Genomic DNA, 27,702 nt, shown 5'->3' with positions numbered 1-27,702 from the left:
GGAACAGAAACATCCCTCTTTGCTTTATGGGGAGAACTCAAGCACATGCCTCTGCAAGCCAGTCACGGACCCCTTCTGCAGTTATCTGTATGAGATCACAGGTAAAACTACTGTACAATTTCCAGGTGCTGTGAAGCAACTTATCTCATCATTCAGTGCAATGAAGACTCTCCTGACACCTGCCTCCACATGAAGGTACAGCTTCCCTGATTTTTTTTCCAAAGCTGCTCATGGGGCCGTAATGTGGAGAGGACCAAGGTTAAAAAAGGCTCTTCCTTAGAGCTGATTTATTTTTAGCCAGGATGGTCAATGGGGTTTTTTAAACCCCTTAAGCATTTTATTCCAGCTGGGAGTGTTGCTGCCTTTCAGAAATGGATGCCACAGGCTTGTCTGTCTCTGGAAGGGGAGATTGGCCTCTCCCCAGCGTGCTTTCTAACAACCTTAGGGCTGCAACCCCTGGAAAGCTCTGTAGAAGCCACTGTTACGTCCTCCAACATCAGCAAATACCAACAGAATGAGCATTGCTTATTCTGCTTTGCACTTTTGAGCATTTATGCTGCAAAAATGTACCCACCTGCTTATCCATAACCTCAGAGCAAACCTCCTGTACTCACAAAGTTAAGCATACACTTATGTTTAGCACAGGTGTATTTCTGCAGGACTAAGAGACCAGCCCAAATCTTCAATGTTGCAAAGCCCCCTTTAACATTGCAAAGAAAAAGCATGGCCTGTGGAGCACAGAAAATGCAAATAAAAGTCGGAGAAACCTGAGGAAGAACCATCTCATCTGGCAAATGGGAAAAAAGGAGGAAAATGGAAAAAAGGAAAAGAAACACAATATGTCATGCAGGAGAGCTAGTTGCCTTCTCTAACATGGTGCTGGATGGTGAGAAATAACTGGATGATAAAAAAAAGCAGGGGAAAAAACCTTTAGGAAGGGCTGTACTTTATTATTGCACTGCCCCAAGAGAGCCACAGCCTTTCATGGGTCACTTCAGCCTGAACCCAAAACAAACACAGCAACAGTAAATTACCCCAACAGGTACCAAATGTCTTCATCCAGCCTGCAAAACAGGGAGCAGCAAACATAACAGCGACTTACTAGGTAAGCGACAGCTTGCCCACTTAAGCATCAGAACGGCATTTTGATATCACTTAATGATTTTTTTCAATCATTAGACAAAATTTCCTACAGGAGGGAGGCCCAAATCACAATAATTTTAATATTCCTTTGATATTTCAGCAAATGCCTACATCCCCGCAGGACGGTACCCGAAGTTACCTCACCGGGGCTGTACAACATGAGAAGCTGCCACCCGGGAGGTCGTTACCTGCAGCTCCAGCCTTGCTGTCCCCATGTGGCAGAGGGAGAATTTGGGAGCCAGGTCACCCAAAGGGGCTGGCAGCAAACCCAACCCTGCCGAGCTCCAGGGGAAACTGTAATTACACCCGATGAAAATGCCTTGCCGTACGCCTCAATTTTCAACCCCAGCTCTCCTCGCTGGGGCTGTTTGTGTTTCTCTTGAGATTACTTTGTTTTTTCACAGTTCAATCAAGGGACAAACCATTTCCAAGAACAAAGCAATGAGGTACAAGTATCAAATTTGTTTAAAAAAAATAAAACTAAATGAACCAGGTTTAGAAGGCTTCAGACACATTTCCTGTTTGACAGCGAGGCACGCAAGCCACCTTAGTACAAGCAAGATGCTGGGTGAGGTCTCCTCCAAAATTCCCCCAGCTACAGTTAAGTTGCAAGCCAAAAATGTTATCTCCATTCATGATTTGCAAAAAATAATTGGACCGGCAACGCTTTTCAAAGCCTCCCCAGCAAAGCAGCTGAACATCTCCACACTGCGTGTGTTGGCAAGGCACAGCGGCAGGGCAAGCGAGCGGCTTCAAGCTTGCAAAGGAGCCTGAGCCCTGGATGCGTTTCGTACCTGGAGTCTGGGGAGTGGACACGGTCGGGCTCCATGGGTAATTTTGGTCACAGAAATTGCAACGCCTCGATATTGGTATCACCAATGCATTGAATTGGTTTGGGCAGATTTCTAAATGAAGATACTCTTATTCCAGGTCTTAACCTAATGCAGGTGTCCCAGGCAGCTCCATTAAGGTAATTAGGCCATTTTAAATTAAAAGCACTGCCAGTGTCCAAATTTCTGTCTTTTTTTAAAATTCTGTTTATTACCCTGCCAGAAAAGTGTGCTTCAGGAGCCATGTCAAATAAATCTGCTGAAGTATCAGGTTATTGGGAAGCAAAAGAGGGCAGCAAAGGATAAACGTGAGCATCTCCAACACTGCCAGCGTGACAGAGCAGGCAAGTTCAGAGAGTTCTTACTAAGGCCAGAAAAGGGACTCTAGGGCAGAAATTTGGGAGAAGCCTGGTCATCTGGCTTGCTGCTTACACGTGGAGGAGGGAAGGGGGTGCTGTGGGTGGAGTACTACACTTGGGTACCAACCCACCTGTGAGATGAGTGGCAGCACGTCCCCCTCTCACAAGAATTTTGGGAGGGAAAACGTGTGAAAGACAAAGGTGCCTGGGGCCATCAGCCATGAAGAGGGCACAGACTCAGAGCTGCCATGTGTGAAATAACTTCAAATGTACGACAGACGCTGTCCGGTGGGTGCTACAGCACCACGTACCCCTCCCGCGTTACTGATTTGAATAAGACAGTGCTAAAACTTCAAAATTCAGAGAAGGGGAAGCAGGCAAGGATCAAACATCAGTACAAATGTTCCTCTCTCCTAATGAATGTCATAGCTCTCCCATCTCTCCAGCAGACAGAACAATGGTCTTTCCCATAGATCCCTACTTGATTTGCATTTCACTTCCCCATTCTGCTCATGCCAGTTGCATTTATTGGCTCAAACTATGCACAGCTCCCGAAAATTGTCTTTACAGTGACTTCTATTAGGAAATGAGGCATGAATGCAGAATGACAAACCCCAATCAAGCTTGAAAAAAATCTTTAAGTGATCTTGTTGAATTGATTTTCACAACAGGATGCGAACAGTTTTGACAGGAGACGTTTTCTCATTAACTTAAGATTAATACAGATCACTGCACTGTCATTGCCCTCTCCCTTTTGAACAATGCAAGAGCAAAGAGAGGCTAAGGAGACTGGAATACATTGGGGGACCTGTATTTGCCATAAAAAGTCAAAATGACCAATAAAAACCACCACCAAATATTTTTATTCATGTTATAATCTGCAAGTCCCACAAGGCATTGTGGGCACTCAGTCACAGAAGAAGGGTGCTGTGCATCACAAGAATGGACGCTGTCATATTACCTCCAAATCCACGTGGAGCGGGGCTGTTGTCTCTAAACCCGCTAGCAGCATAGATGGCTTGCTATCATGTTCAACTCAAGAGCTAAAAACAAGCAGCTTACATTATCCATGCTTCCATATGCCTCCTCTTCCTCATCTGAGGGAAAGAGAAGATGAATGCACTCAAAACAGCTCACCCCAGGGGACCATTCTGCTGACTGTAGGATCCCGATGCAGTCATAGACCGCCAAACGCAGGGGCAATTGCTAAGAGGTTCTGCTCATCATGAGGACAGGAGAACCTTGCGAGTAAATGATGCCCTGAAGATGTCGGCAAGTATGTCTGATTCACAGCCAGCTTGGAGTCAGCATAAGGACTTCCACTATTCAAAGAGATTTGGGGCTACAAAAATGTATATTCTTCTCGTTCCTTTATCACTCTCTATCATATTCTTACAATGTCTTATAAATTGGCCCCGGTCTTGGTCTGCGCCTCAAAACGCCTACACTTCTGCAGCACATACCATGGCATGAGTAAGTTCCCTCTGTAGTTTTCTTTTCTTTGGTGTGGGAATTACTACATATTAAATGCATTCAAAGGTTGATCTCAGCAGATGCCTTTAACCGTAACCATAACGCAAGTGATAAAATATAGATGGCAATGGTGGTGTGTTCAAAAACATTCAAACTTTGCCTATCTAAAGTTTTTGATAGGTTTTTTCCTCTCACTTTTAAGCTGCATTTTGCCTGCTTTCATGAGCAAAATATACATGTAATTCATTAAAATAAAATTCCAGTGTGCAAGATCAACACGGAAATGACACAAAACTATGTTAAATGTTCATATACCCCACAGAGCGGGGTGGATTAGGAGAAGGCTAGCAAAAATAGAACGACACCAAAACACTCATGCAAACAGCTCCCAGGAGGAGGAAAGCAGGATAAGAAAGGCTAGGAAAATAAAACGAGGCATTCCTCGCATGGATTTCAACACTGGGGGTTAAGCTGAGTTGAGTTCTCCCTTCCACCCTCATTCCTGCGCTGAGTAGAGAACCATATCGATTAATCTTAAATGAGGAAGTGAAATGCAAACAAGAAATGTGCTGTTTTGGGGGCTGATCCAAACTCTGTTGAAATCGAGACTGTGTTTCTCATCTAATTCCACAGGCTATGGGGTGAGCCCTGGCTGGGCATTTTCAAGGCGCAGAATAGCAACTTGTACCTACAGAGAGCACCCAAACTTTGTCCTCAACTCAAGACAGGTCGCTCCAGAGTGATACCACTGTATCCGAGCAGAATTTTCCCATGTCTTCAAATAGTACATAGCCAAGATTTTATCTAAAAATGCCAAAGCACACTTAAACATTTTGCAGGGGAAAAAAATAAATTATCTCTGAGTAGCTTTTAGATGAAGCTTGACCATAATATGAATGGACGCATGACCACAGTGATGTTGTGCTCAGATTTGTGACATGAGTTTTAAATCCAGCTCAGAGTGCTTCCCAAAGCCCTTCCAGGTACAAAAGAGCCGCAGTGCCTGACCAGTGCAGAAGACAATATGGGAACAGGAGCACGGCTGGGGAAAGGCCAGGCCAACAGTGGTTTGTGCTGGACATCCGTACCCTGCGGTACCAGCTGCAATGCACCGCTCGCAGACATGCTATTCCTCCACTTCATTGCCCCTCGCTGCAGCCAGAGGCTTCCCTACCTCCCAGCGGCAAAGGAAAGTAAACATGTGAGATGCCAGAAGGGATAAAGGAACAGCAGAACGTGCCTTTAGGTGTTGCTTAACCCAGTAATGAACATTTTGGACAACTGGGACTTGACATCAGCTCTTGAGGTTAGTGGATTTGGTCCACAACCCCCAAATAATTGGAATTTTTGCAGCTAGAGCAGCGGCAACAGGAGAACACAAGAGTGTGATTTTGGGTGAAGGGGGGTAAGTGAGATTCTCAGCTGGTTTAAATCCAGCCCTGATGATGGACTTTTTCTGATTTCCACCAAGGTATGCAGTCTTTTATCCAGTAATACAAGCCTAAACCTGATGCTTTTATCTGGAAATTCCCCATTTCAGCTAAGCCCAGAGAAAGCAGAGGCATGCATTTGTGGGCTTCATTCCTTCCTGTTTACCACCCAACATATTTACTCGTGTACCAGGGGTAGGGTTGTGATGACAAAGGTGAAGGGACCAGAGCATAGCACTGAGGGGTCTGATGCTGGGAGCACGTGCATATTTCCCAAAACCTCTCTGTACTCCTTCACATCCCTCTCCCGATGCAAATCCTATCATGGCAGATGGACCGATGCTCCAGAAGGAGAAAGAGCACATGAAAAGTACAAGAGGTGCTTCCTCCTGACCAATCCTCTTCACATGCTTTTGCTTTCCATTTCACCCCCCTTTGCAGATTAACAAAGCCAAGTGTCTCATGCTCTCTGCAGAGGAACATTTTCCTAGTTCTTTAATAATTTTCAGCTCTCTTCTCTGAACCCTGTCCAGAAGGAGCTGAGATTTCACAGAAGAGGCTCCATATCATTATTTCAGATAAAGTTATGTGCTCAGGATATTTCTCCTTTTCATTTCTCCTGCATCTTAACGGGAATTTTTTCCCCTACTTTTTTTGCTTGTCTTAATCAGATGCCAAGTAATATGAAATAATGGCTGCATTCACGAGAACACAGCCAGCTCTTGAAGAGCCCAGTGTTTCAAGAGAAAATGTCCAGCAGGAGAAGGAGAAGCACCTGTGGTGCAAATAGCTCTGGAGAGATCAGCTTTGGATCTGCTGAGAGGCTGATGGAGCTGGGTGAGAGCAGCTCCAGAGGCACACCAGCACAGTTAAATGGGACAGGGACCCTCAGCTCGACCTCTCCACGCACCAGCTGCCATCTATGCATGACTGATACAGCTGAAAGGCTGCCTGTGGCCCTCACAACACCAACAGGCTTTTTTGCAAAGATAATTCATCACAGTTTACTTGCTGCTTTAAAGCATCCCTAGTTCACCATCGAGGCCTGCAATGGAAAGAAAAGGAATGGACTTTGGCATTGCACTGAGAAGCTAAACACCTTCTTACCTGCCCGCTATGTTTTAAAACTACAGTCTGATCATGATTTGGCATTTCTATTTCTTCTGCTGGTAGCAAATAAAGCAAAAACATAACTGATCTAGAGGAATAATACACAAAGCTCAGACTCTAGCAATTTCCTCCAAGTTCATTAATATGCCAGGGCAGCTGAAGGAGGCAGAAAGGGCTTTGAAACAGGCTGATTGAGATTCCTAAACCATTTGGTCACAAAACAAAATGAAAATACAATCTTAGTGGAAAAAACCCCCAACTTATTACCAGATAATCTTTGCTGAATGCATTCTTTTAAGAAAAATTTAAAAAGCTATTTTTCCTTTTGAGAAGAGTACTCTGCAATTTTACCTTAGTAAACAAAGCACATGTTCACATTGCTTCCGACAAATGAGTTGGACTAGCAATGATTTTAATGAAGTCGTTTCGTAGATGCGTATATACTTATTCACAAGATGACCAAAAAGATCTCTGAAAGAGAAATGAAGCTGTGCCAGTTCACACCTCCCATCCCAGAGACAGCCCAGGGAGAAGGGGAAGAACCTGGCAGTGCTCACTGCAAAAAACCTGATGTTTCAAAAAACTTTAAGGAAGCATGTCCAGATACGCACACAAAAGGGATGCTTGGAAAACAGCAGGTAGCTACCACAGCTTCCCTCAGGCTGAGGGGTCCCCGTGGGGCTCGGGGACCTTTCTGCTTTCCCCGGGGACAGCTTCTTCTCCAGGACCTCGCCAGGGGAGTGGGTCTCCAACCTTGGCCAGATGCTGCTCCTGGGGCCAGTCTTGCTTTTTTTCAAAGTTGATTTTTTTTCCTGTGGAATTGGATGGAAAATTCCACCCAACTCCCTCAGGGAAAAATCCGAGAGAAAACCCCTCCTGCAGGGAAACGTCAGAGCTTCTTACAGTGATCAGAAACGCCGAAGTAAAACATTTCAGTCTTTCCGAAATTAATTCTGCTTTTAGGGAGGAAGAGTCTTTCCATTTGGCAAACGGGTATGATGGTTTGACTTCTTGTCCCCAAGAAGAAAAACAACAAAAAAACAAACGTAAAAAGAAAAACAGAAAGAAATTGGTATTTCCCATCAGCTGGAAACTCCATTTTTCACTCTGCTCCTCCCCTAGCCATCAACTCTCTTAGCTTAGATGGAGACATCACTTTCAGCCTTGAAGTTCCATGCTCTGAGCAGCCCCTGCCACAGGGCAGGGAGCAGCATGGAGACCCACTGTCACACCTGGCCGGTGATGCTCCATCTTTCCCCCCTTGATAATATTTCAGGTTGCTCTTTCATCCCGGCTGCCCAAACCCGGCCCCCCCACTTCCTCAGACGTTGCCCGCCCGGCAGCGAGGGCTCATAACGAACAGGGCTGGCACATCTCACAGATTACTATTATTAAAAGTAGCTGCAGCACAGAGAGCCTGGTTAAAATTAATACAGAATTATAATCCTCTCAAGGGAGGATCACATTTATTAAATTAGCCAGTTACTGCATGAAAAAGGGGCACGAGGCTTTTTTTGTTGTTGTTTCTTGTTTTGTTTTCAAATCCTTAAAAGAAACATTAGAAGTGGGAAGTCCAAGGAAACATGCTTAAGATTAATTTTTTTTAAAGAAACTTTCTGCCCTATTAGAAGAAGTACATCTGGACTGCCAGGTTGCAGCCTACTGTGAATGAAATGATGGGTAAAGATCTTGGTAATGGAAGCAAAAATAGATGTTGAAGGTAACTATTCACCTCAAGACCTGTCATAAGAATACAGCTCATGATCTTAAGGAGAGGGTCGCACTCAGTACTGAAATAGGGGCAGATTAAGGTACCCATATACTTAAAATAAACAAATATCTTATTTTTTCTGTATTTCTTTGTCTTTTGCCAGCTTGCCTCTACTCATTGCGAGCAGACCCACTCCTGTGCCAGCGCCTGCGGATTTCCCTGGGGCTAATCACAACACCTGAGGTCAAACCAAACCATCCTGGGATCAGGGTCTTCTGCAATGGGTTTTGGGGTTTTTGGCAAAGCTCCTGGCATCGATAAATTAATCAATATTAGCTACTATCGCAATTATATCGCTTATTGTTATAGACCAATACCTTCCTCACAACGCAATCACTGAATGTTGCTTTAAGGCTAAATTTATGGGCCAAAACAAAGTCACTTGAAATCAGCAGGAAACCCTGAGAAACGTATGCACTGTGAAACATTAACTCTATTTTATTAGTGGCTTACATTTTTACTGCTGTGATGCTTGGCATTTTTGCATCAGCTTAATATTTTAAGAAATCCCCACCACCAGTAGTAAAGGAGTCATTTTTCTTCCTCCTCCTCCCTTGCTGTGACAATAAAAATGATTAGTGCAGACAAAGTCCACAGAAAGGATCCCAACGCTGAGCCTGGCTCAGGGCTGCAAAAACACCCAATAATTGATTTTTAGCGTCTCCAATAACTGATTCCATATGTGCCACTGTCAACCACGACACCTCAATTAGCCCAATGCATCTGAGAGCCGGGCATTGGAGTGAGAGGGTTGCAAACTTTGCAAGTGGGCGCTGTTTTTATACTCTTGCCAGTTTACCTATTGGGATCTAAATTCCAGTTCTCAGTTCTGCTTACATGCTCATTTTTTTTCTCCTATTAGCGACTCGCATTTAAGTGAACTTCTTTCCTTAATTTCCTAAGAAAAGAACAATTTTAATTCCTTCTTCAATGCAGAAAGCCACCACGGCATGTGCTTCGGTTCACTCTCCAAACCATATGATCCATCGGCACAGAATTGCCTCCTATAGACTCCACTAACACTTAAATGCATGCATGTAGTATAAACTATCACAAAAAACCACACTGCTATGTCTCCCTGTACAACTGCCTTGGGCATGTCCTCTTCTGTACCTCCAATGGCCTTTCATAGAGGGACAACTCCTTTATTACACTTAATATGTCTTTTTCTGGGCCAAGCATGCGTCTAGGTCTGGAGGTGGTAAAAAGACATAGGAAATTCTGGCACGATGCTCCAGAGTGCTCCTGGAGCTCCAGGCTTTTTCTTGGAGAATTTAAGTGAAAAATCAATGAACTTCTCATTTAGTCTTCACTTGGGTTCTTTTCCTCCATTTAAATGCCAGCTGTCACACCTACACACAAGGGAAATAATACAAAGTTGAACTAGAGATGGGTTTTGCTACTTCAAAAGCAGCTGCCGTGAAAAGGGAAGATCCTTTTACCCGGGTCAGCCCCTCGCAGGTCCAGGAAGCCAGCTAAAATGGTTTCTTAAGTGGATCCAGGAGATCACATGGATCTAGAGGCTGCCAAACCAAATATTGCTCTAAACCCCACACTACTTCACTGGACCTAAAGCGCAGGCACCCCTCTGCAGACCAGTTCTCACACCACGATGTCTCCTGCATCGCACGCTAAATACACAAGTCAGGACATCAAAATGAACACATCCAACACTAAATAATTCTGCAGAACGTCTCGAACTATTTGGTGTCCTTGTGAAAGCACCAACTGCCTGAGCCCCGTAACTGCAAAAGAAATGTGTTTTTGAACCAAGCCAAGCCCCTGCATTTCCAGGTGCCATTATCCAGCCTCCGGAAAATCAATGCATTCACTTCCCAGCTTGCTGGGAGGTGACCTTCAAAAAGTCATTTTGGTAACAAACTAGGATTTTAAGACATTTGTCAGTTCTGAGCTGAGCCCTCACTGCACTTCTCCATCACGTCTTATCTCCCACAGCTCCAGGGACAGCAGCTGGTCTTCTCTCTGACCCTTCCACCCTCCCGAAAGACACAGATGTTTGCCAAACCTACAAAGTGGCCAAAAAAAAAAAAAAAGAAAAAGAAAAGCCTGAAGCTTTCCAGTGAGCAGTCCTGTAATGAACATGATTCATAGCAAAAATACCAGAGGAAAGTACTCAATTTGCTTATTTCTCCCCCACGTTACTGGCAGGTTTTGTAACATTATGTACTTTTGGGCTTAGGTCCAGATTAACCATGTTTAAGTGTAGGAAAATATAGGTTCATCTCAAGATGTGTGGATGGGCAGAGGAGCAAGCCAGGTCCCCACTTGGGGAGGAACTGTGCCATGAGATTCATCTACCAACTCATGCCATGGGACCCTGCCCAGCCAATGCAAAGCTGGGCACATCCCAGCTACTGGGTGCTTGGGTACCCCCGGGAAGGGCTTTGGGCTACAGCTCCCTCCGTCCCACAGCGACGGCCCAAGAAGATGCCTTGCTGGCTCGTTTTCGGGGTTAAGGGCTGTCAGTTTAATTCTCAGCTCTGGGAGCATTACCTGCTGATGTTGAGTGCCTTGCAGGAAAAAGGTTAAAAGCTTATAAAGGGATTTACTCACTTCAGTCATAGTGGGATCAGAAGTCTTGCATTTAACGTGGAGGAACTGGGATGGAAGCTGGGTGTTACAACCAGGAAAGAAAGCCCTGAGGAAACAAACTCACTCCCTTGTATAGCCTCTAGTAAAACAGAAATAATACAAATGTGTTTGTTTTGTCCTGCTTACAGGCTGTAAAAGCCACTTGAGCAGAAATGCAGCAGTCAGGCACTTTTGCTGGACCCCAGCTCTAGTACTGTCAGCCCCAGGAGTTCAAAAATCATGAGTTAGATCCAAAGAAAATAGAAGACAAGCTCAGAATCCAGGCAAATAATAATAAGAAAAATAATAAGTCCTGGGCTCTTTGCATTTTCCTTCCCATTTTTGACTGGGGGTCTCTTCAAGCTTTCCTCTACAGCTACAAAGCCTAGAGGCTTTCATTTGCTAAAAACACAGTTGTGTGTAATAACATAACTCAAAAGCCAGGGCTTTAAAAATAATACACCCAGCTTTGTCAAGGCACTTGCTACCATCGCAAAAGCTTGGACTGCAGCATTCCTGAGCACGCTCAGGCACAGGAATGGTTGTGCGCATGTATTTTATCATGGGTTACTTTTACAGGGTCAGTGCAATGGTTTGCGCTGTTTTGGTTAAGCCCGCTCCCCTGAAATAGCACCGCTAGCGTTACCATTGCTACTGCAGGCATGGGCTACGTGTCTCCACGGGGCACTACAATATGTCCTCGTGTCTCTGTTCCACGGCGGTGACAGTGGGGTCTCGCGGATGGTGCATCAGGCAGGGACCCAGCTAACATGGGGTCAGTTCTCGCCTCCCGGCTTGCTCTGGGACAAGCAACTTAAGCCCCTTCAGTGCTTTGGTTTCTACACCTGCAGCACCAAACGGAAACCTGAGCCTTTGAAACACGTGTTGTGGCACATCACACACTTCTTGGTCACGACGGTGCGAAAAAATAAGTTGGAAGGAATGTGAAAATGAGTTATTGCCCCGCGAGTGTCTTTTGTTACGTAGCTCTTTGGCACCACGTCTGTCTGTGCCCGGACCTCGCAGAGCACCAGGGGGGTGAGGTGGTGCTGGTGGGCTGCGCGGGGACACTGCCACGTCTGCCGCTGACACACTGGCACACGTCGAGGAAGGACAGGCTCTTCTCTGCCTCCGCTGTTGCTCTTGGCTCTGAAGTTTCACCTTTCCTCTAAGCAACACCTGCTTCCCAGTAACGTGCATATATCTTGGCACGTGCCTTCCCGTCAGTGTTTTGGAGCAGATATTCATCAAGGCAGAGAGCTGCTCTCCTGGTAGCCAGTGAAAACCTTCTGTACCATTTGGCACTCGTATTCCACAGCTGCGTGCTCAGTGGCAGCTTTCCACCCAGGTTTCATCTGACTGCGTTACTGTTGGACCGGGTTACATCTTTCCAGCTCAGGCTTAATGCTATTAAAAGAGCCTTAATGACTTGGAGAGGCAGCAGAGTTGCAAACGATGACAGGACTTTGGGGAGCAAAATGCAGGGAGGTAAAAACTCCAGCAGTTGTTCACCTCGTGTCTCCCGGCACCCACACCGTCCGAGCTGTTGTGCTGAAAGGTTTCCAGAACAGCGATGCTCCCAGAGCCCTTCGCCCTGCCACAGACTTCAGGAGGCAGGATATAAACCATCCTGCATGCCTCCAAGATAACCAAATTCTCGGGGACAATGCATAAATTACACCATCTCTACAAGAGCATCAGTCTTATTAGTCACCATCTTCCTCATCCCTGCTCCAAGTGTCTTTTCCAGGGCTGGATTAGGGAGCAGTTTGCCTCTAGCCCATGCTAGCCTACGCCTTTTTAGCATGCCACCAAGCTCTGAGAAGTCCAGAGTGGAGATTCAGAGGTTTCCCTCTTCTCTGCTTCCTACAGACTCCAATGTACAGTGGTTCACTTGCAAGCCTGTGTGCTCCAAGATTAATTCTTAGCAAAAAAGGGGGGATGTAGCTGCAGCCCCCTGCACTGGAAGATGCCTCATGCATTGAGAGTCAGACATCGTGGGTGGAAAAGGCTAGGACCGAGTTTGCTGCCTGCTGCTCCTATGTCGTAGCACTGGAATGGGATACTCCTATGGGACAACCCCCCCATCTCCATACAGATCCAGAATGATAACAGCATCCTGAAGTTTTGGGGAGGGATGCCAGGACAGGAGCATCCCAGCCAAAGCTGCCACCTCAGGGGCGTTGCTGTTTTCCCCATCACCGCAAAGCGTACCTGCTCCAGCCATGGCATCAGCTGGAGTAAACTTCCTGCCTTTATGGAACCTCTTGAAAATCCTCATCTAAGCAAACACGCGGCTTTGCTTTACCCAAATCTGGACATGTTTAGGTCAGGCTAATTCAGCACCTCCTTGGACAGCCCTGCTCTGCATCTCACCAGCTCCTCCTGCTGAAGGCAGCGTGGCCGAACCATGCACCCCAGGAGCAGAGGGAAAGCAGTCCATGCAGCCGAGGAGCCCCTGAGCACTGTGGAAAAGAACTTATTAAGCTGCCCCAGGCAAATCTGGGAGACCCTGTGTCACAGCCAGGGCGCAGAGGCTTTTTCCTGCATTAAAACTGTAAGTTGGGAACAGATCCTAGAGACACTGTGAAATTCAAGTCATAAACTACTTAGTTTTCTTTTTTAATTCCCATGACCATTTTGTCCTTCTGGTTATGCAAACACTCAGCCTTCCCTCTCCTTCTGAGCCTGTGCATTTGTGCTATAATGTTTTTAACCCTGTGCAGGACAGCAGTTTGCCAAGCAAGGGGATCTGTCTTGAATCTAGAGAAACCACACCATACCCCTCCAACAAGTTAAAGATCAAAGGCTAGATTTATCCCCGGCCTCTCAGATATTCAGCAGGTACCGTGCCGCGTGCCGAACGCAGGAGGAGATGGGTTTACAAGGGAAAGAACAAAATCTGGCCAACAAATTAATGCATCACTCAACTCCAATGAAGTTTCATGGCAGAGGCGGATGTGTCAGAGACTGCAGACGGTGCTTGCCGGCTAGATAACATGTTCGAGATGCAACAGAGAAATTCTTACATCTGCCAGAAAGAACGACATGAGAAAACAACTGTGACATAAAAGACTTTGTGAAGCGGAGGACATTTGGGCCAAAATAAGTTTAAGATGAGGCGTTCCTTTGAGCCATTCCTTGGGGTTTTTTTATCTGCTACTAAATATTTTGCCATTGGATAATTTTTGGCTCTGTTCTCCATTATTGCCTAGTTGCTGTGTTTTCAGTTAAGGGGATTCGCCTGCGAGCGGCCGCAGAAAAGGGAGCTGTGCACCACTACAACTGCGAGCGTCTTTTTACTTCAGCACAGTCCAAGGAGTCTTTAAGCTACAAAAAAAGCGGGTTTAAAGAAAAAAAAAAAAAATCTGTTTTCTTATGGACACCAGCTACATCATTTTTATTTTGCATTGCCTCCTGTCCCTCTTTCCCTTGAACGTTTCCCTTTTTGGTCATAAAAAGGCAGAGGAAATGATACGAAACTGAGAACGTTTTGGTTTCAAACCCAAAGTTTTCTAGCAACCACTCAAATAAGTCTAACATATCAAGCTTGTTTAAGTCACTGATATAATTTTGTCTTTACACTTTTAAAATTCATTAAAAAAAAAAATCACAATTTTTTCATTCACATCCAGGCCAAGATCCCAAACTCTTTTCCAGAGCCACAACTCTGTGGCTTTTGGAAGGAACTTTCAAGGTCAAGCCTGGTGAAAAGCAGATGCTAGCATGCAGAGCTAACCCACAGACCAGCATCTTACCTGGCCAAAAAGCAGTAGGTAGGACACTCTGCCTCGATCAAAAACTTATGCCCTATTTTATCCTGCAGTGACTCTTATAGACCTTAAACAGAATAAAATGCAGCATCTTTGTGTACAGACATTGCTGCCACCTCTATTTTTGTTTGCAACTGAATGCAGAAACCCAACACCAAAAATCCAACCTAATTCTGTTGATTCTGGGTTAGGACAACTGACACTTTGCTTTTAATCTAGGTCTAAAAATGGGTGTTGGCCTAACCACTCTCTGTTGCAACACCTGCTATTTGCTGAAATAACTAGCCCAACTTTCAGAATCGCTAGCAAATTCAGGTCCCTACCTCGAACACCTTGTGTGAGAACAAATTTTCAGTATTTGGTGGAATTCCAAAAACATGCTGAAAAATACAGTAGGAGTCTAGATCTTAAGCTATATGCTTTCCCCAATTTCTTTCTTATTACTGTTATAAAGTAATACAGCCTTCTAATTATGATCACCGGCAGCATCAGCGGGACACACCACCCCAGAGGGGCTCAGCATCATCACAGGAGCTTTGCTCCCACCGTGGGCCACCACTACTGTTCATCACAGGAGAGCACCAAGGTCTTCTCCTCTGCTCCAAACAGGTAACCCACCACCTACAATGTCTTTTCCCACATCATACAGAAACTTCCAAGGGCCAAATTTCAGCTGGTGGGAACTGGCCCACGCCCATCAACTCCAGTGGGGAATTGCTGATTTACACTGGCCGGGTAAGAGACGCTACTGAGCAATCATCATTAAATCACATTGTTCAGGACCAAATTCCAGTCGCCCAGGGCCAGGCTAAATGAAAACTGTCTGGCTTTTACACAAAACTGCACAAACCCCGGAAAATCAATTTTCTGGGTTTTGTGTAATTTTCCACCGGGCAGAAGAGAGAGTCTTTATTCCATCTGGCCTTTAGAGGAAGGTTAGGGACTCAACAAGAAAGAATTCAATTGACCTGAAAACAGAAAACAACACGTTTCAAACAGTGAGACAGAACTTGGATTTCTTGACTGTTATTTAGCAGGAACACTATTAAAAAAATCCCAAACTCTGAATCGAGAAGACATCCATGCTCCTTCCCATTTAGTAACTTCTCATCCCCCAAATCCAACTTTTTTTCTTCCTTTATGGAGTTAAGGAGTACTATGGAGTCAAGAGGTTACTCCTGAACATTTCTGGAGACTGAACATTTCTGGAGACTGAACATTTCTGCTTCCCACTGGATTTTACGTGTGAGCAGATGGAGCAGAAATAGGGAGAAGGAAGAAAGCCAAGGGCTCGGCGAAGACCCATTGCATGCAACATAGAGCATGCTGTGCCTTCAGAAGGGGGGACGCTGGCATGGGCCCGATTTACACCCACCCGGGACCCGAAGCAATGCACTTAACCACAGAGTGAAGAAAAATACTCCCTGCCTGTCTTCCCTGCTCTGCTTCTGAGTGCCAGCAAGCAGCCAGGAAAGCCAGCAAGGGCCAGGAAGAACGGTAAATCAGCAGCCTAGGGCAAGGCAAAGCACGGCGTGTTTACCCGTTTCAGTCTAGCACCTGAGATTTCCAAAGCCCAGAAAAAAGCCAAAGCCGTCATCTGAGTGCCAGAAGCATGGGGCTGGCCCTTCAGCTGATATAAATCAGTTTATTCTGAGTTACACCAGTCAAGAATCCAGCCACTGAGTTGTTTGGTCCCCCCTCCCCCCCTTATTTTTTCAGCAGAGCGTGCTCGCCCTTGCCAAGCTGTCTGGAATGAAAAACAAAGCCCGATGTGCCATGACGGAGGCTTCTAGGCTTTACCGCAACGCAAATAATAAATACTGGGAGTAACTCCTCCGGCGTGGGATCTGTCCCCTTGGATCCCTGTCGGAGGGCGGCAACGCAGTCCTGTGTTTTGCTTGCAAGACCAGTTAACAGGGAAAAGCCCGAGACCATCTTCCTCACAAAGCTCTATGCCTAAGCCTGGCTCAGAGCTGCAGAAATATGGCAGGAACGTGCCACGCAGCCTACAACAGCAGCAGCATTTACACCCCCTTCCCGTGTGGAATAATCCCAAGGGGTTGAGTGCAAGGATGATGCAGTTGTATGAAAGTGAGCAATTCCATCACAAACCATAGGCTGGAAAGAAACTGGCTCAGAAAGACGAGGTTAAATCATGGTGGTTTCCAGTAAGGGAAGTAGCGACGAGGATAGCTAATTGTACTTTCCCAAGAACGATTTGATGTGCGTATGCCCACAAAAGCTTTGGAAACACATTACGCAGCATGGTTATATGAGAAGAACTTAGACACAACAGCCACCAGAAAAAGAATGTGATTACCTTTTTTTTTGTTGGGTTGGTTTTTTTTTTTATTTTGTTTCTATGGAACTGGCTGGAAATTCAGACTACGTCCTTGATGCCGGGAGAGCACAAAGCAATGAGGAAACCGTAAATCTAACAGTACTTTCCCAAATGGAAGGATTTGCCCCAAAGACTCTGGGAACCCTGAGATGCAACAGAGATCCCTGTGGGCAGCACTGCTGGAGCCCCACTGCTCTCCACATCCTTTCCCTGTCAGCACCGAACCAGTGGAGAAAAACTGCAACTGCATCTCCCATAAGAGGGGAGTTACAAAAACTTGCCTCTGCAGACACAATCGGCCAAGTCCCGTCTACGCGCGTTTCTCCCAGGAAAGAGCAAAGCCAGGGAAGCCTGGCTCCTGCCCGGCGAGGCGGATGACAAACACCTTGAGCTCTGGCTCCTGCCACCGGCCAGCCAGCAGGCGAGGGACAAGGAGTGGTCATTCCCCTTTGGGATGGGTGCACCGGCTGTTCCCCAGGCTACGAGCCCCCGAGCCCCATTTCCAGTCTTAGCGTGGCTAATTCTTAAATCTCAGAAATGCCATTTCACCAGATCACGATCAGTTTGCACTGAAATAGTGAGAAAAATAGAACAAACCATGCTCCTATGCCCACAGTTTGATTTTTACTCTTTGTATTAAATATACCTTAGCGTTAAAACTTAGTGAAAGAGTATTTGATGCTCAGTTTTCCAATTTACATTCTTTCCCTGCTGACAGCCTTTCCTCAGCATGTGGCACGTGTCAATGTGACACCCATTCCTTGTCAGATGCAATGCTTGTATATCTGATAATTTCCAGTTAGGAGAAAATGAATGTTTGTGAGCTCAGTTGTTTGGGAAAAGGGAGCATAGAAATGCATGTACGTATATGCATACATACACAAATATATAGTTATGTGACTAATAAATTTTGACTGAAAACATAAAAAAATTTAGCTTTTTATGCTCTTAATTTTCTAAGGGAAATCTTTGATGAGGTCCAACAGTTCCAGAAGAAAATAAAATAGTCTATTAGTGAGCCGTAAAAAAAAAAAAAAGAGTATTGACAGAAATAAGCCCATAATACAGACCTGCTGTACTTGACAAGCAAATACACCGAAGCAGTAGCCCACATCTCAACCCGAGCACGCAGCACAGGATGTGCCAATATTTTACTTGAAATAAGCTGGCAGCTTTGCCCCGGGCCGGCCCGAGGAGTGGCCGGCAGGGTTTAAGGGTTGCTGCACGCCGCAGTGGATACAGGGCAGAGGGGAACCTCACCAAAACCGACTCTGGAGTTATTCCAGCCCTCTGCGATTGGAAATGCTATGCAAAAAATGTCAGCGGTCCCCCCCGCCTGCCTAGCATCTTGAAAGGCCAGAGGAGCTTTATATGCGGTGGCCCCGCCATACAAGAGAGTTACAAGGCCAGCGGATGCTGGGAGAGCAGCTGCTTCAAAAAGCTGCTCCGGGTAAACCTGTCAGAGCCGATGAGTAAACATAACGTGAGCACAGCCGCTGTACCCGGGAAGGAAAGCAATCGCTTTTTCTCCAAAATAAAAGGAAGAGTTTTGCTCAGGGCAATGTGGAATATAAACGTGCAACTGTTCTGCATTAGCTGCGGCATTCTTCTTTTTACCACCCAATTTTCCCTTTTATTCTACAGCAAACAGTGGAGGTTCTCTATTGCACATTGGGGGCATCCAAACTGGAAATCATTAAAATATAGATTTCAGTTATAGTGGACCTTCTGTGAGTGGAAGGAAAGATTGCCACAGCTTCCTGAGTATATGATTTAATGATGTGTTCTGCATTTTCTTAATTTTCCACATTTTAAAGGCCTCTGTTCTCTATTTGGTGGAGGAGGGATCATTCAAGAGGCACGGCAGACACAGCTGCTGGAAATGTAAAATCCAGAATGGCCACAAACAGGACTTGGATAGTTGCAGGGGGAAAGACAAGGCACTTTGTAGCTGGGTCATTTATTTTCTCATAAATGCCCAAATTCCGTGAACAGTAAAGCATGGTCTTTAAACAAAATCCAGGGCTAAAAGGTAGCCCTCAGTAAGGGTGCTTGGGGACTGAGCACCATGCTGTGCCTCCTCCCACAAGCCACCCATCGAGGTCCATGGACACCTCCTTCACTGCAGGACACAAAAGATACCCTAATATCAGGATTAACCTTATGGCTGGGGGGTGTAATGGTGACCAACAGCCAAATGGGCAGCTCAGGCTTGGTATTTTGGGGCTCCCCGTTACCTATGAGACTTGACACCTTGGTGCAGATGCTCTGCACATGAGGTAACTCAAGGTTCACAAGCAGACGCAGCTTGAACACGTACCATGACTCCCAGGATTTACTCACCCAAAGAAATACTGATTTACACTACACGTTACAGACCCATTGTTCAGATATAGGGCTGGAAATCTTGTACAGATTTTCATTTCAATGTGAGCTGAATGTGCAGTGGTTGGCTTGGATTTTGTTGTTATGTTTTGTTCGTTTTTTTTTTTTAAACATATAGTTGAAAAACATGGAGAGAAAAAATGCTATAGTTTAAATAATATATATAAACCAGGAATGAGCTGTGCAGAGTGCATGTCTGTTATGTATAACTTAAATTTATACCCATGGCAGAATGAAATCATCACTTAAAATAAAGTCAAATGTCCATTTTTCAGATTTAATTAAGACATCATTTTGATGGAGGCTAAGCTAACATAAACAAGCCAAGAAAGGCAATATGAAGAATGAACTGCATATAAAACCTGGAGCTCGTTTGTATGCCTCAGCTGCATGACTGAAGCTGAACAGTGTAAGTGTCTTACATTGAGTTACAAGTGTTTTCTGCTGTGGTTTAACGTAAGAAAGGTAAATATAAAGAGTTATTTAAAAATAACTGTCAGAATGAACTCTGGGAGCCTTACTCCCTTGTTTTTATCTCTCTTGACTTCAGAGGGCTTCACCCTGAATGTAAAGCATCCTTGATACTCCAGAGCATCTATGTTGTCTATGTGGGCAGGGAAGGTCCAGGAGGCACAGGCACACATTGAACCCCTTGCCAAGGGAGACCTTAAATACATGCATTTGAATTTATAGAAAAAAACATGAAGGGAAGCCATGCAAAGCTGCTTCTTTCTCCCAGGTGAGGATCTGAAAATCCAATGGGAGGCAGGCTCAGAAACCCATTTACAACCATGGCGTCATTAGCCTATGGGACAATTAGCAAGTGTTGTGGTAGCATGAGCAATACTAAAATCACATCATTAGCAGAAAAAAGACAAAATCATCTAAAACATGAATGCAAAGATGCCCTGAGGTCTGTTGGGTAAGAGGTTCACCAGTGCCCCTCTGACTACATGGTCTGCTCGGTAAAGAAACGAACTCTGCAAAAGCTGAGGTTTCACCACTGGGTCCTGCACTTTCTCTTGGAGGTTTTGCACACCCCAGGAGGACCTGGGAGCTCCAGACATCCAAGTACAGAGCAAATATTTGCCTGTTTTGCACCACTTACACGCAAAGGAAATGCAAAGCAAAGTCACTACAATACTGTAAGCTGTCATCCAGGACAAAGATTTTCAAATCATGTTTTTCCCCTCTCACTCATCGGGAGATGAGGCACTGAACTGAGATAAACCAGGGTGGTTTGCTGAGCACTGCCTCCTATAGATCTGTGCCAATGTGCACCTAACAACCTGCCTCAACGTACTCAAAGGCTGTGAACCTCCTTTTCCTTATTTGGCTCCTTCACCAAATCCTTAAAGGATTAACTTAAAGGTCACAAACAAATCTGCACCTATTTAAAGAGGGCTTTTCGGTTCCCTCATGTGGGCTGTTGTGAAGAATAAGAGGCATTTACACCAAACTCCTCTGTAGAAATAGGGAACATGTGGCATTTTGTACAGTCCCAAAACATTGTCTTCTACAACTCCCACCAGCTTGAACTTTAGTTGAGGGGAAAAAAAAAAAAAAAGCAAGGAGATAATCAAAGCACACCAAATTTTGAGTTTGAACAAAATGAATTTGGTTTCACCCAAACCTTGAAGCCCCTGGGACTGCACTCAGTGCTGCTCGCTCTCCCCCCGACCCACCGGCAGCAGGACACCTTTGCTGGAGGTGTCGGCACAGGTTGCTGCTCCGGGCGGCTGGAAATGATTTGTGGCAGCTTTGATTCCACGTGGCTACCATACACTTAAACTATTTCCGAAATACTGAAATTACTGCCAGGCGTGGGACCCTTGCCTTCGTTTTCAGAGATGGCTGTCGTAAATAACTGATGTCTTGTACAACGTAATTCACAGGTTAGCTGCCAGGTGCTCCCGTGCACCGCAGACCTGCAAGATGCGCTGGTTCACGGGTAAACAAGAGAGACAAAGCAGGAATTCAAGCTATGCAGAGGTACGTTTGCTTTCCTGATGATGCTTGTAATTGTTTTCTGTATTAATACCTACAGTTTTGTCAGGAGCATGGCTCTCCATCAGTTCCTCCCTCTCCTCAGTGCTGCAAATAATTCCTTTTGCCATATAAATTAATTACATTGGTCTTCTGCAGCAACCTCTCTCCCCAGCCACCTCTCAGTGCACTTTCTTGCTGGCACTGGGAGCACTCCCTAGGTAAATACTCCTTCCCAGATAACCCGAAACTATACAGGACTGCATTTCATCACTCCGGTTTGCTTGTGAAGCTCCATCTCACTGTAAGAAAAAAATCCCACAGCTTTTTTCCTCTCCTGATGGGAGGGAGAGAACAAGGTGGGAGCGTGCACGTGCAGATACAACGGCTACGAAGCTGGTTTGTGATGCCTTTACCGACTGAGCCCGGAGCTGCGCAGAGCGATGCCTCGCAGCCGGGCCAGAAGCCCGGTGATGGAACACACCCCCACTGGGAAGCGGTACCCAGGGGCTCGGGGCAGGGGGGTGGTCCAGGGAAGCTTTTCTGGAGTATATAAAGGCCCTGAAAGAAGCTGCTGGCATCTGCTCAACAATACCCCAGCCTTGCCTCTCTCACGTTTCACTGATGGGTTCAGTATCTAATTTGGGGTGAGTTTTACAGACTGGCAGACACACACATACTTGGAGCATCTCAGCCAAGAGCTGATTGACGCTTCCTGGGTTACCAACATCTCTTCAGTAGGATTTTCTGCTCCCTTCCCAAGAGTTTTTGTTACACCTTCCTGAATGAGGAAAGTCAAAGAACAGGACACAATTTCAAAAGGAATCCGCAATTTGTTGAAACCCACGTTTTTCAGGGTAAAGGGTTAGTTTCAACACTCCACCCCCGCAAACAACTTCTGAAAATAAAAATGTTGATCTCATTTATTTCATTACTTTCCAAAAACATAATTTGGTTTTCAAAGGATTTTTCTTTTTAGATGTAAGGTAATTACATACACTAAAAATGATAATGTGGGGTGGGCAAAAGAAGACGTTTTAAACTGATCAAAATAGAACAGTTTAAGTGACCCAGAACCATTACTCTCCAAAACTTTTGGGTGTGCAAGCTATTTTGAAATCAACTTTTTATCCCATTTGGGAAAATAATAACTTTTTAATAGTCAAATATCATTTCTACAGTGAAAAATGCATTTTGTGCCTTACATAAATAAAATATAAATAAGCAACTTATATTCCCAAAGGGCTGAGCCCTGGCAACTCAGTAGGAGCCTGCACATCCTCCGCACAGTTCATAGTCTAACCCCACGCTCCCACCTGCCTTAGGGCAGTGTTGCGTGATGCATCCAGCTTTTTTCCTGCTGTTTCTTAAGTCTCAGGGCCCTGCCCGGGTTCCCTGTTGTGGTTTTGGTGAGGTGCAAGCACAGTAGCTTGTATAACCCCTGCCTTGGCAAAGCAGCAGCCTTGCAGAAATGGCAAAAGCAGCCTTCCCCCCTCCAAACATGTGTTCCTATTTAACAGACCCTTGCAAGCAGCTGAGCAGGCTGCAGTGCAGCGCCTGTGTGCAGTTTGGACAGGTAATGGAGGCCGTCATGTAAAGAACTACCTTTTCCCCCCATTAAACAGAAAAACCAAGGCTGCAATAAAACTAACAGCAACTTATTTTATGAAGTGCGAACCAGTAAACCGGTGCCTTTAGATTACATGGGTTACTTCTCCTACAGAGGCTAATGGAGTGCAATTAGGACATAGATTCCACCCCCTCGCCCCAGTCCTCAAGTGTTATTTTAATGTGCCTGCAATATATGCAGATGCTGGACAAGCCCTGTCTCCCATTACCGAGGGGCTATTCCAGTGAATCCATTAATGGGGATGCTGGGTGGCACAGAAGCGCCAGAGCCTGTCTAAAGCCCATCGACCTCAAAGAGAAACCCAGTCGGGCTTTTTTAACAGATTATGGATCAGAGAGACCAGCACACATACATGGCAATAAAGAGCAATAAATCTCTAACAAACACCTTTCCAGAACCCTTTTAACTTTTTTTTGTGATATGGATGTCCTCGCAGCCTGTTTGTATACCAATTCCTCAATAAAACCTTGCTTGGATCTCATGCACCTCATGGCCGGCAGGTCCACTGGCTAAATAATTTCTTAAGGCAAATATGCAAGCATACATGCATGCACATGGGGTATCCCCCAGTGCACCCTGGTTCCCTCTTCCCCCACTGTTTCCCCGATAATTTATTCCTGCCATGGAAGGAACCAAGAGATTTCACCCTTCCAGCTGCCAGCACACACATGCCCATCACTATTAAAACACATATAACCAGCATCCCATTTGGCAGAGAAGCGGGGTTGCGGCACAGCAACTATCACACCAGTTTATCAGCCAGAAGCATCACTGCCCTGCCCATATGAGGGGAAATGGGGGGCTTCGACATGCCAGGAACAGCCCTGGGCAGTCGCAAAGGAGCCCTGACACCGGGGTGGGTGCCAAGGCACCCCGGCGGAGCAGGAGCGCGTGTGCCTTTCATCACATGCCCTCACTTATCTGTGTTTGTTTTTCACCACATCTCTAACAGCAAATAGCATTTTTGATAGGAAACAGGACGGCCGGTGCGTGTTTTGGATTAATGGTCTCATTCAGGGAAAAAAAAAAAAAAAAAAAAAAAAAAAAAAAAAAAGATTGATCTAAAAGAGTCTGTCCAAATATCAAATATTAACTGGCAGTATAAATCTCTGAAATAACAGCACCTTATCACCTTCTCCTCCCCCCAGCTCCGATTTTGTTGTCATCCACTTCTAACATATTTTATCTCCCCCCCAATGTATTTTTCCAGTACTAAAAAACTCTGCTTTTTTTAAGTCCTACCTAGAAAATTTTCGGTTACATCATTTGCACAAATATGTTGTTGTTAACATTGAAAAACCTCTTTGCTTGCAGTTGTATATTTTATTTGGCTAAAAATGTGCTCATGTCTAATACATCACATGTCCTCTGGTGATACTATTTAAGCTAGAAATTCCAAAACTCACAAATACCGAATAGCCAAATGTTCCAGAGCTGTACTCATCTACTAAACATGTAATATATCTCCCCCTTCTCCAAACAGAAATAGATTTCTCTCTGATTTGTTTGATAAATTTGACCCAAGATTTCCATTTGGAGTTATTGGAGTTCCTACTGTTTTTCTGCGTGTTGGTGGGCCAAGCCCTAATCACCCAAATCTCCCCGGGAGGCCATAAATTACGGCAATGAGATGGGGCTTTGTATTCCTCCGGCCGCAGGAGAAGGCGAGCTCGCAGCAGCGTATTTTGACAGGCATGAATTTAATTCATTGTTTTATGACGGATGGGAAAAGCGGCCACGCTCGTCGCGGAGATTTACGATCCTTCGGGTCTGGAGGGTTCCATCATTCGCCAGTCATGTGAAAACAGATGGACGGACAGACACCCCAGCATATACAGGCTGACCTGGATATTCTCACCGCTGCTTACAAATGGGATCCATATGCCCAGAGAGATCTTCATTAGCACAGCTTTCCAGATTGCATAAAGCACAGCTCCCTTTCTTGCTTGCCAGAGCGGGGAGCCGAAGAGGCACACTGCCCAAGCCTTGGCTCGTGCCGGCGTTCCAGGCGTGAAGACGAAGCCGTGGATGCAGCCCCTGCAACCAGCAGCAGCCGAGAAACCTCCACCCTCCCCTTGCCTTTACCCGACAGAGTTGAGATTTAGCCATTTGATGCTTATCTCCACGGACGCATGAAATATCCAAACGTGTGCAGATAAACGTGTCATCTCCTCCGCTTTACACGTGTTAACGGCTGTCGAGTAGTGTCTTTTTCCAGGCGTAGCTGGACTGTGAAACGCTCCTCATGCCTTTGCCTGACAAATGAAATAAGGGTGACTGAAACATGCACGCATGCACGCACTTGAAACCTTCCAGATTGAATGCTTGCTGGTAGAAGAGGGGGAATACTTTTTGTTATTTTCCAATAACATTACATTTAATTTTTTTAACCAGCTAAAGACTGCAAGGTGCACAAAACGCCTGTCTAAGCTCACCCAGCAAATCCCTTTGAACAAAGTACACAAGTAACTCTCTAAGGCTAAACATATGACTCTGCTTTTTCATACTACGAATCAATTTATGTAGGAAGACACGCATGGCAATGTCTGTAAATAACAGACTGTAAGCAAGTCACCTGCATGTCGAAGGGCCGGGGGGTGCATTCAATACTGGATCTGCTGGCATACTGCTTTGACTTAAGCCTGCTCCTACAGAAGCCAGCTTCTCTCCAAAGCATCAGTTCAGAGCTCATCGATATCCAGCAAATAACTGAATTAAAAAAAAAAAAAAAAAAAAGAGCCCTCCACCTGTGCAATAATGGAAAACTCAGGGCTGGAGCAGCCACATCCCAGGAGCAATGGGATTCAGGGGTGGCTAAAGGCTTATCAGCCTTTCTTGCTCCCCTGGGGAGGTTTCCCTGCCTGCGGGGAGGATTTGGCAGCGGGGCATCTTTTGGCAGCCCAGTGCTCGGTAGGACGTGGAGGGTGGTGGCTCCTTCACAGCTGCGGGCAGAGGGGATGTCCTGCAAGTGGGGAGCTGGTACCTCGGCTGCCCCAGGGCAGAGCCCAGCCTTCCAGGGTACTGATTCACATCTGTCAGTAGATTAAACTAACTGCTTTGGTTTACAGCCTGGAGTTTTAACATACACTGAAATCAGAGCCAGTTTACTTTAATGCACCAGCTATAAGCTGCGACAGCTCAGAAACGGCTTCGCCCCAAGGAGGTGTGTGGGGCGGGCTACCGAAAAACTCCCGGCGGCTTTAAGGGAAGCTTAGCTCCGAGGAGCAGACTTTATTCATTAACGGAGAAGTCGCAGACAAGCAGTACAGACCAACCCATCAGGCAGCTGACCGGCCCACGGAGGACCTGGGCAAAAATTCATGTTCCACTGAGGAAACTGCAGAGCTGAGGTCCTGGGAAGAGACCATTGTCTCTGCAATTCAGGGGGAAAAATGCTTTTCAGTGACTTCATTTTCTTGTCAATCTTTCCCCTTCCTAATTCTGAAGATTTTAAACTGTGCAAAGCCAGATGCAAGATTAGCACAGGAAAAATATCAACAACGGTCCCTCCTAAAGTGGGTTAGCAGGTCCCTCTTCTTCCTCAGCATATAACAACATAGAGTAGAAAAAAAAAAAAGTCTCTGCTGCCTTAATAGCTCTTAGAAACACAAACCTACATAGAGTTACAGCTGGGAATAAACTGGCAGCACTGATTACTGTGTAATGTGACATTGGTCTTTTGGGTTGTGTCCTGGGGGATAACACACAGAGCACAAGGGATTCCCGGGCTGACGAGGAGTTATATTCACTGGGAGACTGTAGACTTATTTCGTCAGCTTCATCTAGAAGCCCACTGCCAAATTTCAGAGCCCACGTCCATTTCTGAGGGGACAGAGGCACCCAGGCTCCTAATACCAGCCTGAACTCCCTTGCTTACTGGAGATGTGCAGTCCTAATACAAAGCCATTAAAAACTACACAGGACAAGCCTTCTTCCAGGAGAAATCCACTCTCCTGTCCCAGTGCAACTTCTCCACGTGTTCCCATCGCCCAGGGTGCCGGTACACCTGCTTCCAACACCCTTCTTTCCTCCTTTTTCAGACAAGCAGGCAGACTAGCACAGTTGTGTTATTCTCCCAGCCACAGCAGCACATCCACCATCCCCCAAAAGGTTCAGCTCAACTTCAAATGGAAGAGGCTCAGCTTCAACAAGCTCCCCACTTTTCATATTTCTATTAACCAAAATTACTTTAAGGAGAAAAATCTCAAATAACATGCTGCAAGACCTGGGGCTTCAGAAGAATACTGTTACAACGCTCATGAGAAATACTACACAGGCAAGCAGGCACAGTGACCGGCAGGTAAGTGCTTTGGAAAATATTGCCCTGACCAATTCTGAATTCAGTCAGGTGTCAAAGGTCTTTAAAAAACCTGAAATCAGTTGCCATGGAAAGCCTGCAGTTGGCAGAACAAAGGTACGCTGACAGCAATTAGCATTACTTAATATAACAGGGTACAAGAGGAGCTAACGGCTATGCTGGAAGTCCTAAAACTGCTTTACCAGCCTGGCATTGCATTGCTCAATGCAAACCCCGTTCAGACAAAAGCAGCCTCCCATGCATTTCCAGAGGCTTTTGGGAATCAGATACTGTTTTCAAGTATCTGCGAGACTGAAAAAAATTCATACTCTACTACGTAAATCCACAATATTTATACACCGAATAAAACAGCTTAAACCAGCCACTGCCAGGAAATTCCCGGTTCTGGAAGAAATTCCAGCCTCCGCCAGCTTTGCTCGTGCCTTGGTGAGGCAGAGACCCCACGCTCCAGAAAGAAGGTGACTGCCTTGTGTAGTAAAAGGTGCCATTTCCAGATGTCATACCATAAAAGACTTCCTTAAAAAATTATAAAAATAATAAGCATTTATTAAGGGCGGGGAG

The sequence above is a fragment of the Haliaeetus albicilla genome, chromosome 7 (assembly GCF_947461875.1).
Source record: "Haliaeetus albicilla chromosome 7, bHalAlb1.1, whole genome shotgun sequence".
Taxonomy (NCBI): Eukaryota; Metazoa; Chordata; class Aves; order Accipitriformes; family Accipitridae; genus Haliaeetus; species Haliaeetus albicilla.
This window is presented reverse-complemented; position numbering follows the sequence as displayed.